Genomic DNA, 20,674 nt, shown 5'->3' with positions numbered 1-20,674 from the left:
TGGATCAGCTGGGCGTACTCAACTCTTTCTAGAGAAATGTTTTGCTTTGATCTATTCCTGAAAATTTGAACTAGGCCATAGCAAGCTTAAAAGTGGAAAATACAAAGCAGTCTCTTCCCTTCATCCTATTCCTACTAGATAGCCAGTACCTGGCCCGTCTATACTCCTGCCAGATGCCCCAACTGTGGTAAGCCCTGCGTCCCAGGATTCACTCCTGACTGTGACCCCCAACTTCCCAAAAAGGGGCTCCTAAAATCTTTCAGGAAAGCTGAGGCCAGGCCATGACCCAGTGACTCTGTGCAAGTTGTATTTTCTATGTTTCATCAGTGGTAATATTGCCTTTTCCTTACACAGCTAGGTTTGTGCTTATGTTGTTGAAGGATATACACATAGGTGATAAATCTATAAAGAGAAACACCACAATGAACACAGAGCTAGTACAGTGGTTCCTCTAGAAGGGTTAAAAGTGGGTGCAATCAGAGAGGGACCCACAGCCATTTCTAAAGTGTTGGTAATGTTTTTGTTTTGTTTTGTTTTGTTTTTTTATAAAGCATTTATTTATTTTTATTTATTTTTTGGCTGTGTTGGGTTTCTTTGCTGCGTGCCGGCTTTTTAGTTACGGCGAGCGGGGGCTACACTTCGTCGCAGTGCGCAGGCTTCTCATGGCGGTGGCTCCTCTTGTTGCGGAGCACGGGCTCTAGGCGTGCGGGCTTCAGTAGTTGTGGCTCACGGGCTCAGTAGTTGTGGCTCTTGGGCTCTAGAGTGCAGGCTCAGTAGCTGTGGCACAAGGGCTTAGTTGCTCCGTGGCATGTGGGATCTTCCCGGACCAGGGCTCGAACCCGTGTCCCCTGCATTGGCAGGTGGATTCTTAACCACTGCACCACCAGGGAAGTCCTTGGTAATGTTTTAATCTAGTTCATGTATTACAACTTTTCACTTTATAATTATTACTTAAAATGTGCATATGCATTTTATACACACTTCTATGTGTGTGATACACTTCACAGTAAAAAGAAAAAATACATAGCAACATAATGATGTCCATAACTGGACAAGTAGGCCATGAAATTGAATGCATGCTATGATTACAGCTCTGCATTACATGACTAGGGAGAAAGAATGGAAGGCAGTTATTCCCAAATGAGAACAGTAAATTAGAGTTGAAAGATTATGCGTGATTTTCTCACAAACCTAACAGTTTTCAAGTGGCTTCAAATGCATCATCCCATTGGTCCTCGCCACTCTGTAAGGCAAAGGTTTGTTGCAATGCTCATGCTGCCAGTGGAGAAGCAGAGGCCTGCCTTTTTTAACACAGCTCGCCCATAATCTCACAGTCAAGGAGCAGCAGACCTGGGACTCAAACCTCTACGCCATCAACCTCTCTGCCCCACCCTTTCTCTTACCTTGATCCCAGTGACCTCACTAAGCCTCAGCTTCTTCATCTGTACAGTCATAATAATGGTAATGGGGCTTTATTCAAAGAGCTATCAGGATCAAATGAAATAAAGCATGTCTAGCACTTAGCATACAACCTAACATACAGTAAGTGATCAATAACTGTTACATATCAGTAATAGTAATGTTAATATTAAGAATTAATTAGAGGGCTTCCCTGGTGGTGCAGTGGTTGAGAATCTGCCTGCCAATGCAGGGGACACGGGTTCGAGCCCTGGTCTGGGAAGATCCCACATGCCGCGGACCAACTGGGCCCGTGAGCCACAACTACTGAGCCTGCGCGTCTGGAGCCTGTGCTCCGCAACAAGAGAGGCCACGACAGTGAGAGGCCCGTGCACCGCGATGAAGAGTGGCCCCCGCTTGCCGCAACTAGAGAAAGCCCTCGCACAGAAACAAAGACCCAACACAGCCATAAGTAAATAAATAAATAAATAAATTTATTAAAAAACAAAACAAAAAAAGAATTAATTAGATAGTTGAGTTCAGTACTATTTAACTAGGCATTAGGCATATGAGAATGACTATGAGGTCATTGTCCAGGAGTGACAGACAATTAAACAAATAACAAATTCAGGAATCTGTAGAAATGATGGTGATATAGATATACATAGATATATATAGATACAGATCTCTCTCCAAGGAAGATGTGTGTGTGTGTGTATATATATATATATATATATATATATATATATATATTTTTTTTTTTTTTTTTTTTTTTCAAGGAACACTTGCTTTGGAATTGGACCTGGTGAGGTGAGGTGAGGCAGCTGGGGAAGGCTTCCTTGAGGAAATGTTGCAGACTCTGAGATGTACAGCTGAATTGGAAGGAGTCTAAGAGACTATCTAGGCTATTCTCTCAATCCTCACTTGAGAAAAGGAAAAATGATGACAGTTGGAGTTGAGGTAAGGCGATTATTATACCCAGAGTTTAATATTACCACACTAAAATGGTCTACTGTGACTGTTAAATCAAAGGAATAAAGACAAAAGGTCATTTGCTTTGGCAATTAAAAGATAATTAGTTACAGAAAAAAATAGGTACCTGGGAATTAGATGATATCAAAGAATTGTTAATTTTGTTAGGTGTGATATATGGTGGTTATATTTTTTTTAAGTATCATTCTGTGAAAGACATAGAGTTCAACTTCATTAGTTACCTTAACTTATATAATTGGCCTACAATGGGAATGGGATAGGCGTGAGAGTGATGATTATAAAAGAAAGTATCATAAAAAGGAAATCACCAGGTATTCAAAGAGAATAACCTTAACTCTACCTTTATATATGGGTGACATTTTCTGTAATAAAAAATTTTAAATATAAACAGTGGCCAGCGACCTTGAAGGAAGCCACTTCAGATAAATATTGTGGGGAGAAGACAGATTTAAAAGGGTCAAAGTGTACATGGGTGATGAAATATTGACTCAACTCAAGAATTTTGGCCATAGCTCGGTGGAGTCTCAGGCTGAGAAAATGCAGATAGAGACACAGATATATACAGAAATAAATATGGTTTGGCTAATTATAAGGAAATCTGAACACATCTGTGGGTCTAAAGGAAGAAGCCAGTGGAGGAAGAAAGATTGAAAAAGTAAACCAGAAGGCATAAGAGGTTAAAACCCCAGATGGGTCCTAAGAGGAGAGGAGATTAAGCCAGAAATTAGAGCAAGAGAAGCTACTTTCAAACCCATCCACGTCAGATGAGCAAAATCTCCAGCTCTCCTGCCAGCCTCGGCCACTTGTTTCAGGAAGACGCAGCCGTCACCATCATGCGATGGAGCTCTTTGATGTGAGGCCTGACAGTGGAGGGCATAGGCTACCAACAAAAAGGAGGAAAAGGTGAACGAAGAAACAGGTACAAAGAGCAGGGAGACAGCTACTCCGAGTGAAAAATCTGATATTGAAAAGAATCTGACATGGGGTGAATCATAGCATTCACCCCAGCCCTGCTGCTCCAATCAGATTCCAACGAGCAGCCCACCCACAGACTCAGGTCTGGAGTTCAGGAAAGGCAAGAAGACTGGCCCAGGTTGGAGTTAGTAATCCAGGGGTTAATATGGGCTCCTCCTAGGGTAGAAGAGAGAGGCAGGGCAGGCAGGAGCTGTGTCCATTTCAGAGAGGTTCTGAAACCCAGATTTAACAGCCCTGAATCTCAAGGGTCAGTCCAAACAGGGCCAAATTTTTTTGGTTTGAAACAGGAGCAGTCTGCTTAAATATGGCTACTCGCTAACAGAACCCATATTATTATCCGATACTAAATTTAATGATGCAGGAATTTTGGCTTACCGCTTCTCTGTAACTCAATTTCCACAGTTACCCTAAGTTGGCCCGTGGTGGGAGAAAATTATTCCAAAATAATTATCGTAAGAAAAAAAAATGTCAGTGAGAGGAATAAAATTATTCCTCTCCTCCGTGCAAACCAAAGAAACCTTTTCTACCTTTTCCCCTACACCCATCCAAAAAGGTATCTGAATCATTGGTCCTTTGAGAACCAACAATAACCCTCAATTGTTAAGGAACTAGAATTCTATCTACTAGAATAAATTATTTTCTTAACGATGCCAGCTGAGGAAGTGAGAACTATTTGTTGCACTGTTTAGCTGCCTTAATAGGGCATCGTTAAAATTCCCTCTTCCATTCACTACTTGAGATGCAAAGCCAGGGAAATGTTCCACTAGGTGTGAGTACAGATACTCTAATTAACATCATTGTAATCAGGGTTTCTGCCCACCGATATGCTAAATCACATGAATTGCATGAATAGTGACACGGAGGGGCAAGTATTTCAGAGCTGCCTTCTAGCGGAATCCATATTCTGCTTCTAATCAGAGCTACAAAGGTTTCCTATATAAAATCTCACATTTCTAACTCTCCATCCATCAGTTATTGACTCCTCCTTAGAGCCACCTCACCCACAGTCCTCACAGCGATACTCACTCCTGTGTGTTTTTTCTCCCTGGGACACAATCTATTGCCCCTCACCAGGAATTCTCACTGACAATACCCGGAGAGCAGAGTTATTCTCAGAGAACAGCCCGGTGCCGGGCTTCATCTGTCTTTCCCCGTGGGTCATTTATCACAGGGAGCTAGCCTGTTGAGGTAAATACTAATTGAAAGCCTGTATGTTCTCCTGTGTGAGAGCTGTACATTCTCCAGCCCTGAGCAAAGGAAATTATTTTACACACAGAGGCACCAGTCCAGAACTGGACAAAGTCCCCCCAGCGGGCAGTAACACATGCCCTATCACTGTCTTTGGAAGAAAGATTCTTCCAATTCTTGCAGAAAAAAAGAATCATAGAGTATTGCAATTTACATATGCAAGCTGAGATTTCCCCCAGGCCAAAGGTTTTGTTTCTATAGTAGCTTTAACTACCTTCATATCAGAACCCAAGAAGAGAAGGTTGGGTTCCCAAATTCAGGCGTGTTCCTACATCCCTTTCCTCACCCTTCCCCCACCCTCTCTCCTCCCTATTGGACTTGACATTACAGGTGGAATCCATTTGTAAATAACTTGGCACATTCATTCATTCAGCAAATACAAGTGCCTGTTATGCACCAGGCACAGCGGCAGCCGTAGAAGATAGAATTTTGATTTTGAAAGAGAATTATGTACCATAATAATGCAAACACTGATTATTGATTTCCAGCAAGTTAATCTATGCAAAAAACTTGAAAAACTTAAAAAATGTACAGAGCAGAATGTGAATGGTAGCAAATGATGTAAATGTACAATGACAAATGCTGGCAAGTGAAAGGGAGGGAAGATTGCTGAGGGGAAGGGTTTGGAATCCATGGAGGAGCAAATAAAGGTATAAATGCGTTAACGTTACCAAGGTAATTAGAGTGGACGTTACTGGTGCCTGACCTATTGCCACCTCCCCTTCTCTCCCTTTCCCCCTGCATTTTGCTTGTTAGCAGAGCCCAGATTCTATTCATGTGCCCATGTTATTCTTTGGAATCATGTGCTCAGGAACAATCAAGGGTAAATCATGATTGATCTAAATCGTGATAACTGTACACCCCTTGTCAGTCGTTAGTGCTGAGTATGTGGCCGGTTCTAGCCAAAGAGACAGGAGGCAAAAATCGGCACTGAGCTTCTGGGAAAGATATAAAGGAAGAAATGGCCTCTCATATTGTTTTAGACATTATCTGAATTGATTAACCTTATAGTTAACCTATCTTGGAACATCTTATTGTGGGAAAATACATTTTCCTTACTGCTTAAATATTTGAAATTGATTTTCTCTTTCTACAAGTGAAAACAACCTAAATACGATAACTCACTGCAGAATTAAAAATGATGATTTAAATGTACTGGGAGGAAGGAAAAAAGAAGGAAGGAGGAGATGTAAGGGAAGTAAATTCTCAAGTATAATAGCAGAAGATTATATATATGTATATATATATGATATATATGTATGTATATAATTGATTTCTTAACAAAAGAAAAGAAGTAGCAGTGTAAGAATTCTATTTAGAGGGATGGAGGTAGTCATCAGAAGAAACAGAAGTTAAAAATGTGACCAGAACTGAGGTGAGAAGGAGTGGGTAAATTATTTTTCATTATAAGTCTTTTTGCACTATTTTATTTTTAAACCATGTGCATGCATTATTTTTGATAAAAGCTTTAACATTCACATAAAGAAGAAAATGAATTCAAAACTTGAAATTAATTTCCTCTTCTGGAGCCACCAGGGAGAAAATAAGACTCTTTCTCGGAGACAAATCAACAAACGTTAATAGAAGCGCTTTTAACCAGGGGAGAATGCCAAGGGCCCCAGTGCTTTTCCCTGTGCTATCAGTGTAGTAGTTTCTCTTTGTGCAGATGTGGATTAGGCTTTTGGCAGTGAAAGTGTTTGAAATAGAAGGAGATAAGGGAGTTTGGAGGGCAAAGAAAGAGAAAAATCCCCCAGCTACAGTACAACCAATTTTCCTCTCACTCCAAACAATGCAAATTACACAGGCTCTCAGATTCCATTTTGCTAAAATAGGTGGCAGGTATATGAGTTGGATAACTAAGCATGCTGCATTTCTCCCACTAAAGTAAGATACCAACTTTCTCCAAGCTGATTTCACTTTTAAAAGTAGAAGAGAAAATTGCCATGCTTATCTCGACAGTCTCCTCTGGGATATGAACAAAGATCACGCTTCAAACTGCATCTCCCCCACCTCTTTGACACTGTTGACAAAAAGGTACTAATGATCTAACTTGAGCCACCAGTATCGCCATAAAACATCTAAGGACATTCCTCTTCAGCAAATCCCAAAGCTCCCAAAGCTGCGATTTTGTTCCCAAGGGATCAGAGTTACTGAAACAAGTTCTGGGAAGAAGACAATCTTATAACTGCCAGAGTCCAAGAGAAATAAACATCTACTTCCAACTTTATTCACTTGATGTCGCATTGAACTCATTGGTCAATAGACCATTTCTTTTAAGCTGTTTTTCAGTAATGTAAGCCATACATACTGGTTTAAACTCAGTTAAAATAAATTCTAACCTGAAACTAGTAAAGTCTTCTGAAAGCTAACCTATTACAATATCAAATATGAATTGACACAGCCATGCATATTTCTAGCAATATATCCTACAGAAATAAAACATACAAGGTTGTGCATTGCAGCATCATTTGTTATGGCAAAAAAAACAAACAATCCAAAAGTCAAACAGCAGAAGATTGATTGAACAAATAACGACGTAACCACACTAGGGAATATTATACAACTATTTAAACAAAAATAAAATAAAAACTAGATAGAACTCCATGAGTTGTCATAGAAAGATGTCCATGATACATTGTTATCTAAAAAAAAAAAAAAAACAAGTTGCAGAAATATGTGCACAATATATTTCCATTTTATTAAGAAAAAGTGTATATGTATATGTGTATGTTATTTTTACTTTTTTCGTGTAACCAGGGAAAGATATGAAAGGGTATAGGTCAAACTGTTCATGGTGATCACCTCGGGGCATAGAATTAGAGGCAGTACAGTTTTACTTTACATACTAGTAAATATTTTGAATCGTTATATCAACACCACATTATTTTGCATTGAGGAAAAAAAACAAAAAAAGATGTATTTGTTGGGAGTGTAGGGAAGGTTTTCAAATCCCCTCTTCCAGGACCACACTTAATATTACAATTTCCTGAAAATCTGTCTGGTTTTTCAATATCTTCAGAAAATAAAGATTTTGCAACCTTCTTCTGTAACTTTGTCATAATAATAGTTTGCATTTAGTGAAAAGCTAACGTGTGTGGGTGCTTCCCATACAGTCACTCACTTAGTCTTTCAGTAACAGTCCCGGTTTCCCTAGGTCAATTGTACAGATGAGAAAATGAAGTAACTTAAAACAAGATCACACAAATCCACCAAGCCGCCTAGTCAGGATTCCAAAGCAGATCTAGCTGGAAAGCTTGTGTTCTTCCTGGGACTACAGCACATCTATTAAGCACATGCTTCTAAGCTGAATCACTCACCTCGCTTCAAATTCAATTAGTTTTGCAAATGGAAATAGTATGTACTGTGGGAGTCTAAAAACCTACCTCACAGAGATGTTGAAAAAGAATCAAAAGAGACCTGCCTCAACCATTGCCTCTTCTTCCACCCATCATGCTCGCCTCCCGAAGAAAACTGTCCTTCACAAGCCATCATGTCCTCTGTTACTCAAAGCCATACGCTTCCCACTCTATCTTTACCTTCAGCCTATTTTTAAAAAATTCTCTTGGTGAGGTCTCTCTGAATTCTCTAGATTTTTCCAGACCTGAAATCTGAACAGATCTCTTCAATGCTAAAGCTCACCTCCCAGCTGCCAAAAGCTAAGATCTTAGTCCTCTAGTATCCCAATAGCCTGCAAGCATGTCATGATGTTTTGTAGGTTAACAAAAACAAAAATATTGCGAACTCATGGTCACTTGACTCTAATATTTTCTTCAGCTCTGCTTGAACATGGTTTGTCATTCCTGGCCTTGAACTTGTAAGATTTGTTAACAACTCTGTGGGAGGGACAGTAGTCAACAACTTTTGGAGAAAAATGTTCATTAGAGCCAAAGAGGAAAACTCAGTAGGGTTTAGATGATACAAAGCATAGTAACTAAGAACTGGGAAAGTAGACATCGGAGAGGCAGCAGCTCTGTCCCCTGTCGCGGACGCTGAGATGTGACTGCATTATTACAGGTGCTGTCTCCTCACACAGCCACAGTGACCAGAAATGCCTTTCATCCCATCTCTGGCTGGTCCAAAGGTCATACTCCCCAGGGATCTACCACTTCATAATAATGATTCATTATGTATTCCAGCCCCAGGACATTTCAAAAGAGTGTTTCAAGCCACTGCTGGTTATTATATTGGATTTAACTCTACTGATGCATTTATTGACACCACGGGAACCACGGAAATGCAGTCAGCTCCTTTGAAAGCAGAGAATTTCAAGTAGGCACATATTTTGAATCTGTCTTTCCTAAGAGGCACAGAATACACAAATTAATGGTGGAAAGTCACAAGCCTACATACATGGAGTGACCTGGGAGGAAGGGCAAAGATCCGGGGGCAGGTGATGGGTACACCTACTCATTTACATTTCATCTTTGTACTGTTGCTATAGCAATCTTTCTAATCTGCAAAGCTAGATCAAGTCTCTCCCACATTTAGAAGCCTTCAGTGGTTCCCACTGCCTTCAAGATAACCCCCTTAACATGCTGTCTACCCCCCTTTCAGGATCTGGAACAAAATTCTCCATCTGGGATTCATCAAGCGTTCACAGTAACTGATAGTAAGTAACAATAGACTATGTCTTTGTATCCACAGAGGCTAAGAGAGTCCTTAGAATACAGTAGATGCTTGTTGACTGACTGAAAAAGTGAAAGAAGAAACAAATGGAAGAATGAGACATTATTCTTACAAGATTCTGTTCAGTTGTTTTGATTCAAAATTGTGACTGTTCCTGCTATCTCATATTCACAGGAAGGGGGCAGGGGAGGAGACAGATAGATAGATAATTTTTTTTCCTGTGAATATAGGCATATTATATATATTTTTCCCCCCCACAGGAAATATTCCCAGTAAAAAAAGATTATCTATCTATTATCTCTATCTGATAGCCCAACAAAATCGGGCGTTTTAGTTCTGGTTGCTCTTTTCAGTGGGGGTTTTTGGCCCCAAGAATGTGAGGAATTTACTTGTATTTACTTTCTTATCCTCAAGGCTAATGTTTAATCACTCACTTAACATTCCAAAAGCCCCTGGAGCCAATAAGCAAACCATTTGATTGAAAATAAAATTGTAACGTAGTCCTCTATTGCCTAGAGAATTAATTAGAGTTCCAACTCACTTCCTTAGTACCATTTTAGTCTGGGGGGAAAAACCTAACTAAAGAAATCACATGTTACTGGTATTGATGCTTCACCCAGGCCATACATCGTAGGCCACTGAGTACTAGGAAACAACCTAACACCTAAAAGCATCCCCTATAGGCTAGAAGTATTAATGCAGCTCTCTCATTACATCAATGGAGTAGCTTGGCACAAAATGACTAATTCTTTTACACAGATCTGAAAAGAACTCCGTAGAGAATCATTTCTCTGTCAAAGCCCCCTCTTCCCCAACACCACCAGAAGCCTTAGCCAACAGCACTACCACTTACTCGCTGTGCAGGTCAAAAACTTAGCAGCCGCCTGTGATTCTTCTCTCTGATACTCTACAGCCAGTCCGTCTATAAGCCCTGATAGCTCTGACTATAATACATAAACATCTCTAAACTGACCATCTCCCCTCCCCCCACTGCTACCACCCTAGTGTAAGCTCACTAACAGGTCTCCATCTCCACCACACTTGTCCCATTTGTCCATCCTCTCCACAGCAGCCAAACTGTCTGTTCTAATTACATCAGCCCACATCCCTTTCCTGCATCAAACACTCAATGACTTCTCACTGCACCGTGAGTAAACTCCAAACTTCTCACTGTGGCCTCTAAAGCTTTTCGTACCCAGCCCCTGCTTCCCTCTCCCAACTCATCCTCCCTTCTCCCTCATTCATCACGTCCCAATCCACTGGCCTCGTTTCTATCCAACATGCTGAGCTCAGCCCCTACTCCCTCAAAATTGTCAAATGGCTGCTTTCTTCCCAACATTCAGACCTCAGTTCAGATGTCCTGACCAATTTGACAGCTTTGACCAATCGACATCTTTCCTGACCAATTTAGGCCACTCTCTAACCCATGACCCTATTTTATTCTTTCAAGGTTAGATTTTATTATATCTCCTTCCACTAAAGTTGGAAGCCCCTTAAGGTCAGGAACTCATCTGTTTAAGTTCTCTGCTCTACCCACATGGACCAGAACATTTCCTGGCACAAAGCGGGCATCAATAAATATTTGCCAACTAACTGAGTACCACCAAAAAAAGGATCTTCTTTTCCACGTACCACATGCTAGCGTCCGGCGAGAATGATCACAACTGTGAGGTGCCGTCATTTGAAAAACAAACAACTTATCTCTTTCAAAGGAATATTTCAGACCACTGTGGGCAAGATTCGTATCCAGAGTAAAGAACTGACTTGTCATGAGCAGACACTAGAGGTAGTTCGTCTTTCATTCTCACTAGATTAAGATCTAAAAGTCTAATTTCCACACCCTGAGATCTTCAAACGAAACCTGATGACTTATTGCCCCTCGCCTGTCAACTGATAAACAGACACTTGTGGTCTTTCTTACTATCACTCACTCAATCTTTGATCTTTGGAATTCTGCTTGCTTCATCTCGGTGCAGTTACAGCTCCACTCTGTGGAAAAACGGGGAAGGCAGGCAACTCAGGATAGGTGTGTCACCTACGTGACCACTGAGAAAACTGGGGAAACTAGGCATCAAGAGTACAGCCTGTAAAAACATGCACAAAACATCAGAATAATGAAGTGTGTTTTATTCTTATTTAGATTCGATATGGTAATCTCTAAAAATTAAATATGAATCCCGGGCCTATCAATGTTTGATGATTTACTTGTTTCCTTGCCCATCTTCCCACCTCTTTTATTTCCATCGCAGGTTTGCAACTGTTCAGCAATGTTCTTTTCTAAATGATGCATCTCTGTCGGTAGACACCATGACGTGTATAAAAATCACAAATACAGAACACAAAGTTCATTCTGGTCAGACCCCGAAATGAGACGATTAAAAGTAAATGATTTCCTATATCCAGATGCATAGAATGCAGCCATGGAAACTAGCAGAGGCAGCACTGACTTTTTCTTAAAAGGAAAAGAATGTTTTTCACTAACTGGTATCCCTCAAGCCTTGCCTAGGGGAAAAGATCCTTCATGAAGCTGCCGGTCGTTATGAGTAACATCAAATCAAGACCTAATCAATGTCCAATTGGCCCAGCTTCCAGGAGAACAGGTGCAGAAAGGGAGTTAATCATCTCTCCCAGAAAAGTCTAGAAATATTTTGACATTTCTTAGGATTTAATACACTGCAACTTGCGGTCTCCAAAGCATCAAAACTTAACATGGTTTCTGGTAATAGAGCGACACTCAACACAAAGAGCTACAAGGCTTCCACCACTTGGCCATCTAAAGATTTTAAAGCCATTTCAGACTGAGTTTTAATCTATGATTGATGGTAATGATATCAATTGCCCCTTCTCCAGCTTCAAGAAGTCAAATTTGGGCTCCACTTTACACTGGGTTTTTCATTGGACTAACTCATTAGGAGGCTTCAACCCTTAGTGAAACTAGAAACTAGGCAGAGTTTATCTTTGGTGACCCAAGATAAACACTTCATCTCCACATCCCCCACGCTCCTGTCCCTGTTTTGCTCTCAAGTTCTTTCCCTATCAAAACAGCCTCTAAAGAAGAGATCTGAATTCCTTAGCACTAAAATCAACCTCTGCTAGAAGCTTCCAGAATGACCTTTCTCCAGGAGCTACAAATAGGGATCAAAGCTTTGAATTAGGCTATGTTTTCAAGAACAAGAGAACACATAGGGAGATGGTAGAGGAGTTTTTCCTGAACCCATGAAATTGTACAGACAGCAGCTGCCAGCTTAGCCTACTGTGTGATTAAATAAATTCACTTAAAAACTTCAAAACTAAGCCCTTCCTTCAATTAGTTCATAGTTCACAAACATGCAAACAATTCATTTTCATTCATGAAATAATTACAAGATTATTTAAAGGACAGATTAATACCCAAAAAAAGGGAAAGTTTCACAAAGGAGGCATTGACTGAGCTTGGTTCTCAAGGATAAATAAGAATCTGTCAGCAGTCGAGTTAAAGGACGTTGTAAAGCAATGGATCAAAATGAGTAAGGGGTGGGGGGCGATTGAAAGCATTCTATTGGCAGCTTGGTTTCTAACTTACCCTCTCTCTCCCCTCCAGAAAATCCTGACCTTAGGGATTAGAAACTCTGCTGACAAGCCCCAGTGCTCAGATTTAGAATATATATATGGACTGAGAATATTCGTGATGGACATTCACTGTGTAGAATATAATGAATAGTAAGAAACAGCCCAGCCACAAAGCAATTCACAATATAATGGACGGAAATAGAAATGGATGCACAGAATGTAAGAGAATAAAGACTAAGAAGAAGAGAGAGTGGAGCGTGAACTGGCTGTAAAGTCAGCTAGCCATAAAGTTAGCCCAGCTTCCAAAACGGAAGTCACGGTGCGTAGATCATTTAAAATCCTATCAAAAATAAATCAATAAGAATTTAAAAATAAGATAAAAGTACTATCCAGTGGCGAAGTCGATGTTGCCAAGTCCTGCCTGAGTTAGAGGAGACTGAGTGGGTAGGCGTGGCTGCCTTCTGCCCCACCTTCGTGTTTCCAATTTGCTGATAAACCCCACTCAACAAAGATCAGGTTCTCCTGGCTCAGGAAAGAGATTCAAGGGTTTTAAACTTTTTACATTTACTAATTTATCATGGAAGAATTCCTGATCACGGGAGAATTCACCCACAGCTAATATCACGTGGGACCGTTCTCAGCAAAGCAGGTAACCACTTCCTCATTTGCTGGAACCACAAATCCCATCTTACTTGAAAAAGAGAAGAAACTTCAACATCCTGCTGACCCCTCAGAATCTTGCCTCTTCTGCTAAGGGCTGCATGCTCCCGTCATCTGGTTGCCTTGGACACATCACTTCCCTCATCTCCCTGATGTGGGGCTGCATGTAAAGATCACTCACGGTGCAACTCTGGAAATCCCCCAGTCTGGGTAGCGTTCGCCCTATGGCTGCCCACAGCTGTCGCTGCTCAGGCCACCTTCACTCAGCCAACAGCAGGCACGCCACTTAGAGCAGGGAGAGCTTTGCTGCTGCTGCAGATGTTGACAAATGTCCCTCCACCTGTGGCTGGATCAGCCTGCCATGGTCTTCTGTGTAGAGTTTGAGCTAGGAAGCCTCTGACCCCTTGGGCCAGACATCCAGCTGGTTGTTTTGGACAATTACGAATCAGGTAAATATTTTCATAAGGCTGAACATTTTTAGCAGTTTGAGTGAATGCTCTTCAAAGCTTCAGGTGCTGGGTCAAAGGCAATTTTCATTTAGAGAAAAAGTCTCATCCCTTCCCTTTTTACCTGTTAAAGTTGTATGGACACTATTTGAGATAGCTGCTACTTTTTTTTTCCTTTTATCTTTTCCTGAGTGTGAAAGTGCGAGAGGCCCATGTTAAGCGGGTATTCTCTCTGGAGAAGGCATCTCAGGTCCAATCCCATGTCTTCAGAGTCCCACCTATATAATGATATGAGCCTTCATGTTAAACGTAAAATGAATTCACACACAGGATAAAAGTAATCTTGATAAACACTGAAATTTTTACCATATGGGAAAAAAATATGAATGGGGTATCCTGTAGTTTAGAAGAAGCATAGACTCAAAAAACCTCAGAGACCATGTCATCTAAGCTCTCATTTTATGATTTAGGGAATTCATTCCCATTTATTCATTCACTCATTCAAAACCAGACAGGATTCATCCCAGGCCAGCATTCGTCCCAGTGATTCTCAAAGTGTAACCCCAGGACCAGCAGCAGCAGCTGGGACCTTCTAAAAATGAAAACTCTTGAGCCCCATCACAAATCTACTGCGTCAGAAACTGTGGAGGGTAGGATCCAGCAACCTGTATGTTAACAAGTCTTCCAGGCACACAAAAGTTTGAGAGTCACTTCCCTATATCCTGTAAGTGGAATGTATTAGGGCTATTTATTTTAACTGGATTAAACAAAAAAGGAAATCTGTTCGTCCATGCAACTAAAAAGCTCAAGGAGGGGACTTCCCTGGTGGTGCAGCAGTTAAGAATCCTCCTGCCAATGCAGGGGACACGGGTTCGAGCCCTGGTCCGGGAGGATCCCACATGCCATGGAGCAACTAAGCCCGTGCACCTAGAGCCCATGCTCCGCAACAAGAGAAGCCCCCCGCTCGCCGCAACTAGAGAAAGCCCGCAGCAGCAACGAAGACCCAATGCAGCCAAAACTAAAATTTAAAATAATAATAATAATAAATAAATAATTTTGAAAGTTCAAGGAGTAATTCCTCCTCTACAATAATCTGGGGAAAACACCATGTTTTGCTTTTCTTCAACGGCTGCAAATTTCCATCTCCATCAGCTACTCCTCTGTTAGGGTTGTCCACACCATGGTCCCAAGCTATCTCTCTAACTTGATTTCCCACTGCTCTCCAACAGGTACCGCTGCTAGAAACTTTATGGGTTTCCCCGTGTCGTTTTTTAAATTGAAGTATAGTTAATTTACAATGTTGTGTTAGTTTCAAGTGTACATCAAAAGTGATTCAGTTTATATATACATATATATACACATTCTATTTCAGATTCTTTTCCATTATAGGCTATTACAAGATATTGAGTATAGTTCCCTGTGCTATACAGTAGACCTTTGTTGATTACCTATTTTATATATAGTAGTGTGTATATGTTAATCCCAAACTCCTAATTTATCTCCCCTTCCCCCCACCTCTATCACCTTTGGTAACCATAAGTTTGTTTTCTATGCCTGTGAGTCTATTTCTGTTTTGTAAATAAGTTCATTTGTATCATATTTTAGATTCCACATATAAGTGATAGCATATAATATTTGTCTTTCTCTGTCTGACTTACTTCACTTAGTATGATCATCTCTACGTCCATCCACATTGCTGCAAATGGCCTCATTTCATTCTTTTTTATGGCTGAGTAATATTCCATCCCCCCACCCCCATGTCTTGACCATACTATGCCTATTCCCCTATGTTCATTTCCTCCACTAAATTCCCCTTGACTGAAACACTTCCATTCCCTCAGCCTATTAAAATCCTGCCCAGACTTTAAGAACAAGTTCAAGTTTTACCACTTCCATGAAAAAATCCCTTGTCCACTCCAACCCTCTCTTATAAACTTTCTTGTGAACTCCTATAGCATTCAGTGCCTGACCCATACAAGATAGCCTTTAATTACACTTCTTAGTTAGGGACTGTTTTGTTGTAAGAGAAACCATCTGTGCTTGTTTAAATAAACAAAGATAGCTGTAAGGATTCAGAGAGATTTCATGTAACCCAATTGCAGGATGATTAGCTAAACCTCAACAGGTGTGAAAGGTCACAAGTAGTAGACAGGGACACTTATTCCTCGTGTTTTAATATGAATGGACATATCCTGTCCTCTCTCCCTACCCCTTAATCAATCTCAGTTAACTGTGACTGGTGACTTTGGGAGAAGGAAGTACATGCTCAGTGTAGCCCCTTATTCTCCTTTTCTGTGGGGGGAGCGAGGCTTCTGTAGGGAGCGTTCAAGGGCAGGTGCCCAGGGCAGGGAGGCGGGCAGCACTGCAGTTTTCCAACTCTGCTTGGACTAGGTGGGTACGTTTATTTTGGGGTGAAGTTAGTGAGCCCCTTGTTACTGCAGGGTTGAAGTTGTTCTCCAAACAGATTAAGGTGACACTTATTTCCAGCTGCCTTATTTATCTGACCCTCAATTAGTTCCAACTCAGGCGAGAAAGAAAAGGGTATTATCACTGGTCACCCTAACAATCTAAATAATAAGCAGCGATTCTCTATCTGGAGCTACATATTTATCATCCTTGCTGTAAATCCACTCCAATTCTTCTCCCTCTGAAAAATGAACTTCTTTTTTACTTGGGCTTCTGGCTCCTCATTAACTTAGAAATTTCTGTGGAACTGGGTGTTGCCATTAGTGACAGAGACTGCTAATTTTCCCCCAAATTTATTTCCCTCTTCCTTAGTAACAGAACACCCAAATTTCAGCTGAGTCCATGGAAACCCAGAATAAAGAATATATTTCCCAAGTAGACGTGGTCATGTGATTAAGTTCTGTCCAAGGGGATTTAAGGGTCATGTGATTAAGTTCTGTCCAAGGGGATTTAAGTGGAAGGGCTATGCACAACTTCTGGAAGATAGCTTAAAAGTGAGGGAGTTTGCTCTTCCCTTTTGATTTCTTCTTTCCTACTGGTTGAAATGCAGTTCTAATGGCTGGAAATGAGGCAGCCATTTTGGACCATGAGGAAGAAGCAGTGGTATGCTAGAGCTGGCTCACAGGCTCAGGGGAGCAGATTGTTGAACATTCAGGAGTTTTGCAAACTAGTGATTAAACCACTGGTAGCTTGAAATTGGCCATGCTGGGAAGGTTTCCAACATAGGAATCAGGCAAATGTTACAAATCAAGCCTTTCCACTCCCACCCGTCACCCCCACCCCTGAGGATCAGTTTACCAGCACACCACTGGATAGAAAGAAGTGCATGTTGAAGATGTCAGAGCAATAGGACAAAAGAAGCCTGAGTCCCTGATGGCAATGAAATACCTTGCCATGGGAGCCCTGGACTGCCTACATTTATGTGAGGAAAAAATGAATTTCTATCTTGTTAAGGAATTATAATTTTTGCTTTCTACTCCTCAAAGCCAAATCCAGTTGGGACACTGGACCTAACTCAGTATCACCTGACCATTGTTTTGGGGTCATTAGGAAACTAAGAAAATCTAATTACTTCAGCTTAGATCAGGTTTCCACATCCCTGGAACAACCTTTGGGGGACAGGTGTGTGGCTTCCATGGTACAACCATCCTTTCAGCAGGGCTATAGGTTTACATCTGAAAAAAAAGGGATATGAATGGAGCAGGCACCCCAAACTAGTTAATTATGCTACCATTTGGTATATTAGGACACAGTTAACTTATTTAATGTCATTCCATGTAGCATCTACTCCTTTTAAGCCCACTTGTCTGAATTACTTTCCAAAAGCATTTTAGAAATAATTGTTTCTATGTCTTCCACATAATTTATAGTTGCATATTTTCCCCTCTGCCCTGAGTGCTGTAGGTACACCACACTCGCTCAGCCACTGAGAGCTCCACCATGCTGCCCTGAGTTCAGTGTCTTGTTTATTCCAGTGTGGTCTGTCTCTGTTGATTCTGTGCTCTGGCAAACACATCTGATCAATAACACCGGAGAAAAGCTGTTCAGATGATGGTGCTGTACCTGCCAAACGGAGCGGGAAAGAGCAGCACAGGAGACCTTCAAATGCCTGCTTTACTGCAGCTCCAGGCACCTCCAAGGAAACAGACAATAAAGCTCCGTAGTCAGTAAGAGACTCAGAAGCCCTCTGACTTTATAAACATCCTCATCAACATCACTGCATCTACGGCGGGTTGACCAACCATCGCACGACTATGCAGCTAAAGGAAGACACAACTGGAGACACAACAGAGCTTCAGGGGATCTGAAGAGACTGGAAAAGCTACTGCCAATCTACCAGGTGGAAATGCATTTCCAGTGGACTTTGCTATAACGGCCGTTTATAATGCTGATTCCTTTAGGGTGCCCAAGTTCAGGGAAAAAACTGGGCCACTACGTGTGGTATGAATCTACTCAGAATGTCTAGGTGTGTGTATGCTTCATGTGTGGGTGGATATTATATTTCTAACCAGATTATAAACTCCAGGAGAATATGGAGAGAAAAAGATCAACAAGACAAGGTCCTTGACCTATTAGAGAAAATAGACAAGAGAATACTACAAAAATGGTGTGAAAAGTACTGTAAGAGAGATAAGCAGAGTGAAGTGCTCCTGGTGGTGGAATCTCCGATATTGACTCCGCTCCACATGAATAGTCTATTCACCCACAAGAATCCCATGCCTGTCATTGGTTTAAAATGGACACAGGAGCCAATCTTGGTCTCCGAGACAGGGAAAGCAGCAGAAAGTTTTCTCACTCCTAAAAAGGAGACACAAAAAAGAGGTGTTCCCACTCTTCCTCTGGACTTTGGGGTCAAACACCTACCCAGTGGGCTTACTATAAAGCACTAGGCCCTATTTTAGCAGATGAAAGAGAAGGCCCAGAAAAAAGAAAAAGCTAGATATCTGAGTAGAGGGACTTCAAATACCATAGTAGAAAGTAGCAATCGGTCTTCCTATAGGCAGGAGCTAAGCCTCTTCTAAGAGGCCGGCTGCTTTGTCTGATAACTATTTGCAGAAATCTCTTCCTATCCCTACTCTCTGCTGTATTATAGGGCAAGGACCATGTCTAGGACAAGGCCTCAGGCACAGAGCCTTGTACAGCCCAATCAACAGTGCTCAGAAAAAGTTCAAGAGCAAAAACCCAATAAATTGGGCTTCCCTGGTGACGCAGTGGTTAAGAATCCGCCTGCCAATGCAGGGGACACGGGTTCGATCTCTGGTCCGGGAAGATCCCACATGCCGCGGAGCAACTAAGCCCGTGCGCCACAACTACTGAGCCCGCGTGTCTGCCTAGGTCCCATGCTCCGCAACAAGAGAAGCTACGACAATGAGAAGCCTGTGCACCGCAATGAAGAGTAGCCCCCGCTCGCCGCAACTAGAGAAAGCCCTCGCACAGCAACGAAGACCCAACACAGCCAAAAATAAAAACAAATAAATAAATTTATTAAAAAACCACAATAAATCTTTTTCAAGGAGTGAGATTGGGTATTTGATGGTGAGAAAAACAAAATGATTAGAAAGAAAGATCTGGGGGGAACTAGTGCTATTCTAGGATCCCCTCCCCCAAATTCTTCATCCCTCAAGCCTGCTTTCTTCTTTTTTTTTTTTAGTTATTTATTTTATTTATTTATTTATGTGGGATCTTCCCGGACCAGGGCTCGAACCCGTGTCTCCTGCATTAGCAGGTGGATTCTTAACCACTGTGCCACCAGGGAAGCCCAAGCCTGCTTTCTCCTACAAAAGTCTGCTTTCTTTAGCTGCAGCTCAAGAACTATATTTTTCCTATACTACCCTCTCTCAGTTGAGAAGTAATTCTACATGCTGTCCCTTCAGGATCCTGTTCTGCCCTCCACTGGTCATGTCAAGTTCCTATCCCTCACCGTGAACTAGAGTTTTTGATTTTTTTTTTTTAACTATCAAGACCCAGGTCCCACTTCCAGACTGACTGAATCTAGTATGAAGCCAGAGCTGAGAACCAGGATATGACTGTATAATAGACGGTTGTCGCCGCTAGATCTCAAGAATTGTTGAGGAAGTTCTATAGCTATGAACAAAATCCCACCCATATTCCACGTCTGAAGAGCTCACGGGTGTAGGCGACAGATGCCGTCATGCAGGAACTGGAGACAGTCAACCTGCCAGCAGACCCACTTGTTTGACGCGAGAGAAAACGGGAGAGAGACAGGGGGTACCTCTGGGAGGAACGCATTCTGCAGAGTGGCAACCATCCCTTCCATCGCCCCTCACTGTTTAGAAGGTTAGTTTTCAAGCTGGGCTCCCCGCACGATAAAACTGAGGCCGAAATGTCGCTTCCCACCACTACCGCTAAGCTGAGGACTGGGGATGGGCTCTGGGCTGACAGCTGGCAAGTCACTGGTCTGGCACAGCACCTGACCCCTGCGAGAGTGCAGGGGGGAGCAGGAGAGAGATGCTGAAGCTGGCGGGAAGCACCAGAAGGCGGGCTGTGTTGCCCTCCTTGGAGCAGCGAGAAGACAAGGGTTCCACTTGGCTCTGCCAGAATCCAAGGAAGGTGACTGGGCTTTAGCCATCACGCTCTCGCAGGCAGCTAAGCGTACCATGGTCTAACCGAGAACACTGCACCTGAGCGAGATCTCCACTTGGAGCATGGCCAGGGGTAGCCTGGAGAGCCCACTGAGGAACCAGCACACGTGCCCCAAGAGAGAAACTGCACTCAGACTCCTTCTACACAGAATCGAGCAAAGGGCAATCAGTGCTGGCCAGATGAGCCGCCACAGCCTGCAGAAAGGAGAG

The 20,674-nt window shown here is 42.0% G+C and overlaps 1 long non-coding RNA gene across 1 annotated transcript in view; it reads left to right on the top strand.

The window, feature by feature from the left end:
- LOC309640437 overlaps window positions 1–20,674 on the top strand; it is a 34,718-nt gene that overhangs the window by 9,575 nt on the left and 4,469 nt on the right. Inside the window, exon 1 of the long non-coding RNA XR_014252218.1 lies at window positions 1–20,674. This exon is cut by the window's left edge and continues 9,575 nt beyond it. This is a non-coding gene — a long non-coding RNA (uncharacterized lncRNA).

The sequence above is a fragment of the Balaenoptera physalus genome (genome assembly GCF_965194825.1).
Source record: "Balaenoptera physalus genome assembly, chromosome: 13".
Classification (NCBI taxonomy): Eukaryota; Metazoa; Chordata; class Mammalia; order Artiodactyla; family Balaenopteridae; genus Balaenoptera; species Balaenoptera physalus.
Note: the sequence above shows the minus strand (reverse complement) of the source record. Positions and strands in the feature narration are given on the sequence as shown.